This window comes from Schistocerca gregaria, chromosome 9 (assembly GCF_023897955.1).
Source record: "Schistocerca gregaria isolate iqSchGreg1 chromosome 9, iqSchGreg1.2, whole genome shotgun sequence".
Taxonomy (NCBI): domain Eukaryota; kingdom Metazoa; phylum Arthropoda; class Insecta; order Orthoptera; family Acrididae; genus Schistocerca; species Schistocerca gregaria.
Genome location: NC_064928.1, coordinates 137,854,642 through 137,862,913, shown reverse-complemented (window position 1 = coordinate 137,862,913; position 8,272 = coordinate 137,854,642). Strand labels below are relative to the sequence as shown.

The 8,272-nt window shown below is 45.1% G+C and overlaps 2 non-coding genes across 2 annotated transcripts; both read left to right on the top strand.

The window, feature by feature from the left end:
* The first annotated feature begins 2,282 nt into the window (after window positions 1-2,282).
* Window positions 2,283-2,422, top strand: LOC126292424 (U4 spliceosomal RNA). The gene has a single exon (XR_007552159.1). It is a non-coding gene; the product is annotated as a U4 spliceosomal RNA (small nuclear RNA).
* A 2,285-nt stretch (window positions 2,423-4,707) lies between these two features.
* On the top strand, window positions 4,708-4,847 carry LOC126292423 (U4 spliceosomal RNA). The gene has a single exon (XR_007552158.1). It is a non-coding gene; the product is annotated as a U4 spliceosomal RNA (small nuclear RNA).
* The last annotated feature ends 3,425 nt before the right edge of the window (window positions 4,848-8,272 follow it).

The following is an 8,272-nucleotide window of genomic DNA, read 5'->3' as shown; positions in this document are numbered from 1 at the left end:
TGTAAGTCTCATGGAAACAATGCTTCAAGCTGTGTTTATCTGTGAAGTCATTGTGCACTTGTGGAAGTGTTTGGCTGATGGTTGTTAGGGACAATGTACACAGACCAGTCTGTGTTCACTGATGAATTGTGTACATGTCTTTGGGAGCTGGTGAGAAACATTCTCCTCAGTGTAAGATGTTGTGCAACTGCTATGTGTGAATAAAGATGCCAATGTGGACAGTTGAAATGTGGTTCTGTCTAGCGGCAATTCTTGCTCCATAGCATACTTGTGGTACACACATGCAGTGGTTACTGATAAATGTAGGATTTGACAAAACTTCTGTCACAATTTAGTGGAGGAGACTAGGGCAGTACAGTGAGAGTTGGTGAGTGTGTGGGAGGCAGGTGTTGTACTTAAATCATTTTCACAGCACTGCCAGTGTTATATTTTGTGTTTGTGTCCTGATCATTAGATGCATGTTTGATCCTTGCTGTGTGTACACCTTGCTAATTAGAACTTATGACCATGGAACTGCTGTTGATAATATTAGGCAATGAGTTTGTTGACTTGAGATGATTGATGTGTTAGGCTGCACAGTGCCTAGTAAGAGCACTCACATTGATGACAGTGTCCTATCTGGTGTGTGTTACATGAAACAGGAAGAACTGTAATGTTGTGCAAGGGGTTGCCTCATTTTGAGAATACATACATGTTCTGTAGTGTGCAGAGCAGAGGGATTGAAAGAAAGGTAAGGGCTAGTAGCTATTTGGATGGTAGCTAATGCAGTCCCTGATGTTGAGGTTTTGTTGAACCTTTATTTATCCTACATGTTTCATCTAAGGGCTACTGGTGGAAAATCTCCCTCATGCAGTGATAACAGTGATTGCGCAGTAGAATTTGGTTGGCTGCAGCCATGGCATTTCCTTTTTGAACAGTGTGATTAGTGCATTTCTTGGTGTATTCCTTGAACTGTGTATTTGCTGTGGAAATGTGACAGATAATACAGTGTGATAGTTTAAATGGGATGGCGAGCTTAATGAGGGTCCAGTGTGCTATGAGAATGTATTGCATGTGGAATACTGAAGGGAGGGAACCAATGCTTGTGGGGTAAATTTTGTGACTGTATCTGTGAATATAAATCAAAGAATGCAATGAAAAACACAGTGGTAGAGCAAGTGTAGGTGAGAATTGTAGCAGGAGTCTTACATTCTTTGAGAGCAGAAGCAGTTGGCTTGTGGTGACTCATTTTTTCTGCCTCTCTTCATTTGAGAATATGACTCTTCCTATATGCAAGGAGAGCAATATTTGCTGCCTACTATAGTAGAAATGGACCCATAGAAAATGTCTTATTGTTTGGATCTGTTATGAATGGTTGGCACTTGGACTCGAGATACTATTTAGCACACATTCAGATATTTTAATTTTTGTCAGGCAGTATATTAGCTGGGGCCAATGACACAGCAGGCAGGTTTGGATACTGTTAGCTTTCTATGTCTCTTCTTGGACAACAACAGTAAAGGAGTCCAAAATATATATATAGTTTTGCAGGTTGTTTGGCGCAATGTGGAATAAGCGTGTATCTTGTATATTTAAGACTGCAGCACGTGTCCCCAGCGCTATGAAGCAATTTACTGACTGATTTCTAGTTGTACTTTCCTGCAAGGTAAACTCATGTCAACAACTTCACCCAGATACATGAGAGGATTTGTAAATCTCATTTCATTGTGTTTCTAGGGTGCCTAATCTGTTACACAAATATTTCACCCATCGACATTAATCAATTTCACGGCATGATTCGAGTAAAACTAGCATTTTACTGCACAGTGCGTGAAACAGCTTTTGCTGAGAAGTGTTATGGTTAATGTAAATGCAGTTGGCAGTTTTTTTGGTGTCTAGTACTAACCAGCAGCCACAAAATAATAAAATCTAACGATGAGTCTTAATGGGTGTGCCGGTATTCGCTAACTGAGGTTGTGCCACTTTCGTCTGTGTGGGGCTAGGCGAGTGGGCAGTAGCGCGCCTGACGGCCAAGGAGAGAACTACTGTGCAGTTTAGAGCGTTTAAGATGGCGGTAAGCGGGTGTGTAAGCAACTATTAGACACAAGGAGGCAAGAACAGAGTGTCTGCCTCCAATAAAATGTGTTTTACTGGTTTTGTTTCCTGCATATTTCTGTATTTGTTTCCCCCAATGGAACTAGAGTAGTGTAAGGTAATACTGATGGGTTGCAATGATGCAAGTACCTGTAGGTGTTTGGAACGAACGTCAGGTATAAATAGCAGTGCCAGGCGCTAGGTAGTTAATCTTTGCGCAGTGGCAATATCGTAACCAATGAAGCATAACTGAGGTGCGATTATTGCTAGTTGAAAACTTTTACCAATACCCCGCCAGAGAGACGTGCAATACCGTCTCTATGGCAATTTTTGGAAGCCTCTGAGGGGGTGTAAGTCTCATGGAAACAATGCTTCAAGCTGTGTTTATCTGTGAAGTCATTGTGCACTTGTGGAAGTGTTTGGCTGATGGTTGTTAGGGACAATGTACACAGACCAGTCTGTGTTCACTGATGAATTGTGTACATGTCTTTGGGAGCTGGTGAGAAACATTCTCCTCAGTGTAAGATGTTGTGCAACTGCTATGTGTGAATAAAGATGCCAATGTGGACAGTTGAAATGTGGTTCTGTCTAGCGGCAATTCTTGCTCCATAGCATACTTGTGGTACACACATGCAGTGGTTACTGATAAATGTAGGATTTGACAAAACTTCTGTCACAATTTAGTGGAGGAGACTAGGGCAGTACAGTGAGAGTTGGTGAGTGTGTGGGAGGCAGGTGTTGTACTTAAATCATTTTCACAGCACTGCCAGTGTTATATTTTGTGTTTGTGTCCTGATCATTAGATGCATGTTTGATCCTTGCTGTGTGTACACCTTGATAATTAGAACTTATGACCATGGAACTGCTGTTGATAATATTAGGCAATGAGTTTGTTGTTGACTTGAGATGATTGATGTGTTAGGCTGCACAGTGCCTAGTAAGAGCACTCACATTGATGACAGTGTCCTATCTGGTGTGTGTTACATGAAACAGGAAGAACTGTAATGTTGTGCAAGGGGTTGCCTCATTTTGAGAATACATACATGTTCTGTAGTGTGCAGAGCAGAGGGATTGAAAGAAAGGTAAGGGCTAGTAGCTATTTGGATGGTAGCTAATGCAGTCCCTGATGTTGAGGTTTTGTTGAACCTTTATTTATCCTACATGTTTCATCTAAGGGCTACTGGTGGAAAATCTCCCTCATGCAGTGATAACAGTGATTGCGCAGTAGAATTTGGTTGGCTGCAGCCATGGCATTTCCTTTTTGAACAGTGTGATTAGTGCATTTCTTGGTGTATTCCTTGAACTGTGTATTTGCTGTGGAAATGTGACAGATAATACAGTGTGATAGTTTAAATGGGATGGCGAGCTTAATGAGGGTCCAGTGTGCTATGAGAATGTATTGCATGTGGAATACTGAAGGGAGGGAACCAATGCTTGTGGGGTAAATTTTGTGACTGTATCTGTGAATATAAATCAAAGAATGCAATGAAAAACACAGTGGTAGAGCAAGTGTAGGTGAGAATTGTAGCAGGAGTCTTACATTCTTTGAGAGCAGAAGCAGTTGGCTTGTGGTGACTCATTTTTTCTGCCTCTCTTCATTTGAGAATATGACTCTTCCTATATGCAAGGAGAGCAATATTTGCTGCCTACTATAGTAGAAATGGACCCATAGAAAATGTCTTATTGTTTGGATCTGTTATGAATGGTTGGCACTTGGACTCGAGATACTATTTAGCACACATTCAGATATTTTAATTTTTGTCAGGCAGTATATTAGCTGGGGCCAATGACACAGCAGGCAGGTTTGGATACTGTTAGCTTTCTATGTCTCTTCTTGGACAACAACAGTAAAGGAGTCCAAAATATATATATAGTTTTGCAGGTTGTTTGGCGCAATGTGGAATAAGCGTGTATCTTGTATATTTAAGACTGCAGCACGTGTCCCCAGCGCTATGAAGCAATTTACTGACTGATTTCTAGTTGTACTTTCCTGCAAGGTAAACTCATGTCAACAACTTCACCCAGATACATGAGAGGATTTGTAAATCTCATTTCATTGTGTTTCTAGGGTGCCTAATCTGTTACACAAATATTTCACCCATCGACATTAATCAATTTCACGGCATGATTCGAGTAAAACTAGCATTTTACTGCACAGTGCGTGAAACAGCTTTTGCTGAGAAGTGTTATGGTTAATGTAAATGCAGTTGGCAGTTTTTTTGGTGTCTAGTACTAACCAGCAGCCACAAAATAATAAAATCTAACGATGAGTCTTAATGGGTGTGCCGGTATTTGCTAACTGAGGTTGTGCCACTTTCGTCTGTGTGGGGCTAGGCGAGTGGGCAGTAGCGCGCCTGACGGCCAAGGAGAGAACTACTGTGCAGTTTAGAGCGTTTAAGATGGCGGTAAGCGGGTGTGTAAGCAACTATTAGACACAAGGAGGCAAGAACAGAGTGTCTGCCTCCAATAAAATGTGTTTTACTGGTTTTGTTTCCTGCATATTTCTGTATTTGTTTCCCCCAATGGAACTAGAGTAGTGTAAGGTAATACTGATGGGTTGCAATGATGCAAGTACCTGTAGGTGTTTGGAACGAACGTCAGGTATAAATAGCAGTGCCAGGCGCTAGGTAGTTAATCTTTGCGCAGTGGCAATATCGTAACCAATGAAGCATAACTGAGGTGCGATTATTGCTAGTTGAAAACTTTTACCAATACCCCGCCAGAGAGACGTGCAATACCGTCTCTATGGCAATTTTTGGAAGCCTCTGAGGGGGTGTAAGTCTCATGGAAACAATGCTTCAAGCTGTGTTTATCTGTGAAGTCATTGTGCACTTGTGGAAGTGTTTGGCTGATGGTTGTTAGGGACAATGTACACAGACCAGTCTGTGTTCACTGATGAATTGTGTACATGTCTTTGGGAGCTGGTGAGAAACATTCTCCTCAGTGTAAGATGTTGTGCAACTGCTATGTGTGAATAAAGATGCCAATGTGGACAGTTGAAATGTGGTTCTGTCTAGCGGCAATTCTTGCTCCATAGCATACTTGTGGTACACACATGCAGTGGTTACTGATAAATGTAGGATTTGACAAAACTTCTGTCACAATTTAGTGGAGGAGACTAGGGCAGTACAGTGAGAGTTGGTGAGTGTGTGGGAGGCAGGTGTTGTACTTAAATCATTTTCACAGCACTGCCAGTGTTATATTTTGTGTTTGTGTCCTGATCATTAGATGCATGTTTGATCCTTGCTGTGTGTACACCTTGATAATTAGAACTTATGACCATGGAACTGCTGTTGATAATATTAGGCAATGAGTTTGTTGACTTGAGATGATTGATGTGTTAGGCTGCACAGTGCCTAGTAAGAGCACTCACATTGATGACAGTGTCCTATCTGGTGTGTGTTACATGAAACAGGAAGAACTGTAATGTTGTGCAAGGGGTTGCCTCATTTTGAGAATACATACATGTTCTGTAGTGTGCAGAGCAGAGGGATTGAAAGAAAGGTAAGGGCTAGTAGCTATTTGGATGGTAGCTAATGCAGTACCTGATGTTGAGGTTTTGTTGAACCTTTATTTATCCTACATGTTTCATCTAAGGGCTACTGGTGGAAAATCTCCCTCATGCAGTGATAACAGTGATTGCGCAGTAGAATTTGGTTGGCTGCAGCCATGGCATTTCCTTTTTGAACAGTGTGATTAGTGCATTTCTTGGTGTATTCCTTGAACTGTGTATTTGCTGTGGAAATGTGACAGATAATACAGTGTGATAGTTTAAATGGGATGGCGAGCTTAATGAGGGTCCAGTGTGCTATGAGAATGTATTGCATGTGGAATACTGAAGGGAGGGAACCAATGCTTGTGGGGTAAATTTTGTGACTGTATCTGTGAATATAAATCAAAGAATGCAATGAAAAACACAGTGGTAGAGCAAGTGTAGGTGAGAATTGTAGCAGGAGTCTTACATTCTTTGAGAGCAGAAGCAGTTGGCTTGTGGTGACTCATTTTTTCTGCCTCTCTTCATTTGAGAATATGACTCTTCCTATATGCAAGGAGAGCAATATTTGCTGCCTACTATAGTAGAAATGGACCCATAGAAAATGTCTTATTGTTTGGATCTGTTATGAATGGTTGGCACTTGGACTCGAGATACTATTTAGCACACATTCAGATATTTTAATTTTTGTCAGGCAGTATATTAGCTGGGGCCAATGACACAGCAGGCAGGTTTGGATACTGTTAGCTTTCTATGTCTCTTCTTGGACAACAACAGTAAAGGAGTCCAAAATATATATATAGTTTTGCAGGTTGTTTGGCGCAATGTGGAATAAGCGTGTATCTTGTATATTTAAGACTGCAGCACGTGTCCCCAGCGCTATGAAGCAATTTACTGACTGATTTCTAGTTGTACTTTCCTGCAAGGTAAACTCATGTCAACAACTTCACCCAGATACATGAGAGGATTTGTAAATCTCATTTCATTGTGTTTCTAGGGTGCCTAATCTGTTACACAAATATTTCACCCATCGACATTAATCAATTTCACGGCATGATTCGAGTAAAACTAGCATTTTACTGCACAGTGCGTGAAACAGCTTTTGCTGAGAAGTGTTATGGTTAATGTAAATGCAGTTGGCAGTTTTTTTGGTGTCTGGTACTAACCAGCAGCCACAAAATAATAAAATCTAACGATGAGTCTTAATGGGTGTGCCGGTATTTGCTAACTGAGGTTGTGCCACTTTCGTCTGTGTGGGGCTAGGCGAGTGGGCAGTAGCGCGCCTGACGGCCAAGGAGAGAACTACTGTGCAGTTTAGAGCGTTTAAGATGGCGGTAAGCGGGTGTGTAAGCGACATTCTTCGGCGGACCTCGGAAGAGTTCCGCCCTTCGATACCTTGCAGAGTACTGCTACGTATCGAAGTGTTAGGGCTTCGCAGAAGTCGCAGTCGCAGTCGCAGTCGCAGTCGCAGTCGCAGTTCCGGAACCGCCAGCAGCAGCAGCAGCAGCAGCAGCAGTTTCCAGTGCCGCCAGTTTTGCAGTAGCAGTCGTCGCCGGACCCAGCCGCAGCTTCCGGACCCAGCCGCCGCCGCCGCCGCCGCCGCCGCAGCTTCCGGCCCCCGCCGCCGCCGCCGCCGCCGCCGCCGCCGCAGCTTCCGGCCCCCGCCGCCGCCGCCGCCGCCGCCGCCGCCAGGACCCAGTGCTTCGTCTTCCTCTCCTGCTTTCGTTGTCGTCGCTATTCTCGTCTTCGTCTTTGCCTTCATCCTTTCGCTCCTCGACGTCTCTCATCTGTCATCTGTAATCTGTTCCTGACTTTGTCCCTTGTCTGTCCCCATTCTTCTTTTCTGTGTTTCCAGTTTTCCTTACTGCCATCATGACCACCCCCACCACCACCGCCACTACCACCGCCATCGTCTATACGACGCCCTCCCTCGCTGCCACTACTCTTACTTGGTGTGCTCAGTCGCCCCCGTCCTACTATATCCCGCCCCTCCTCACCCTTCCCACCCCAGCTCCCTTTGTCGCCCCATCCCCTGCTCCTTCTCCCCAAGCCTCCACACACGACCCCTTTCCCCCACTCCCCCACACCACTCATGCGGCCCCTGCCAGGGTTGTGTCTCGTCGGGCTACGACCCATGCCGCACCATCGCCGGCGCCAGCACCACCACCTGCAGCAGCGCCACAACCAGCAGCAGCACCAACAGCAGCACCAGCACCAGCACCGACACCGGGACCTGCCGCTTCCCGTCATCTCCCCGTCACTCCTGTGCCCCACACCTCCTCCCATCCTGTCCCCGCTGTTAAGCGTCCCAGTGGCACCCCCGCCTCCTCTGCACCCAAGAAGTCCCAGCATCTTCCCCCTCCCCCACCCCTAGATGCCATGGATGTCTCCCCTCCAGCCCCCTCTACTTCCTCTTCTAACTCCCCCTCCTACAAGTATCTCCTCTCCCGTCCTGATCCCTCTCTCCTGGAGGCCCGCAACCTGACCTTGCTCCTCCGCCAATACTTCCCTGCAGCCCCCATCTCCCTTCTTACCCCCCGTAGGGACTCTGTCTTGATCACCTCCCCAAGCCCTACCCTACACTCCGACATCCTCTCCCGAATTCCTCTCACCCGATTTGGACCTAATGCCTCCCTTGCCCCTGCTCCTTCCCCTTCCTCCCCCCGTCAACCCCAACCCCCACGTCGCCCGCCGACCCTCACCGCC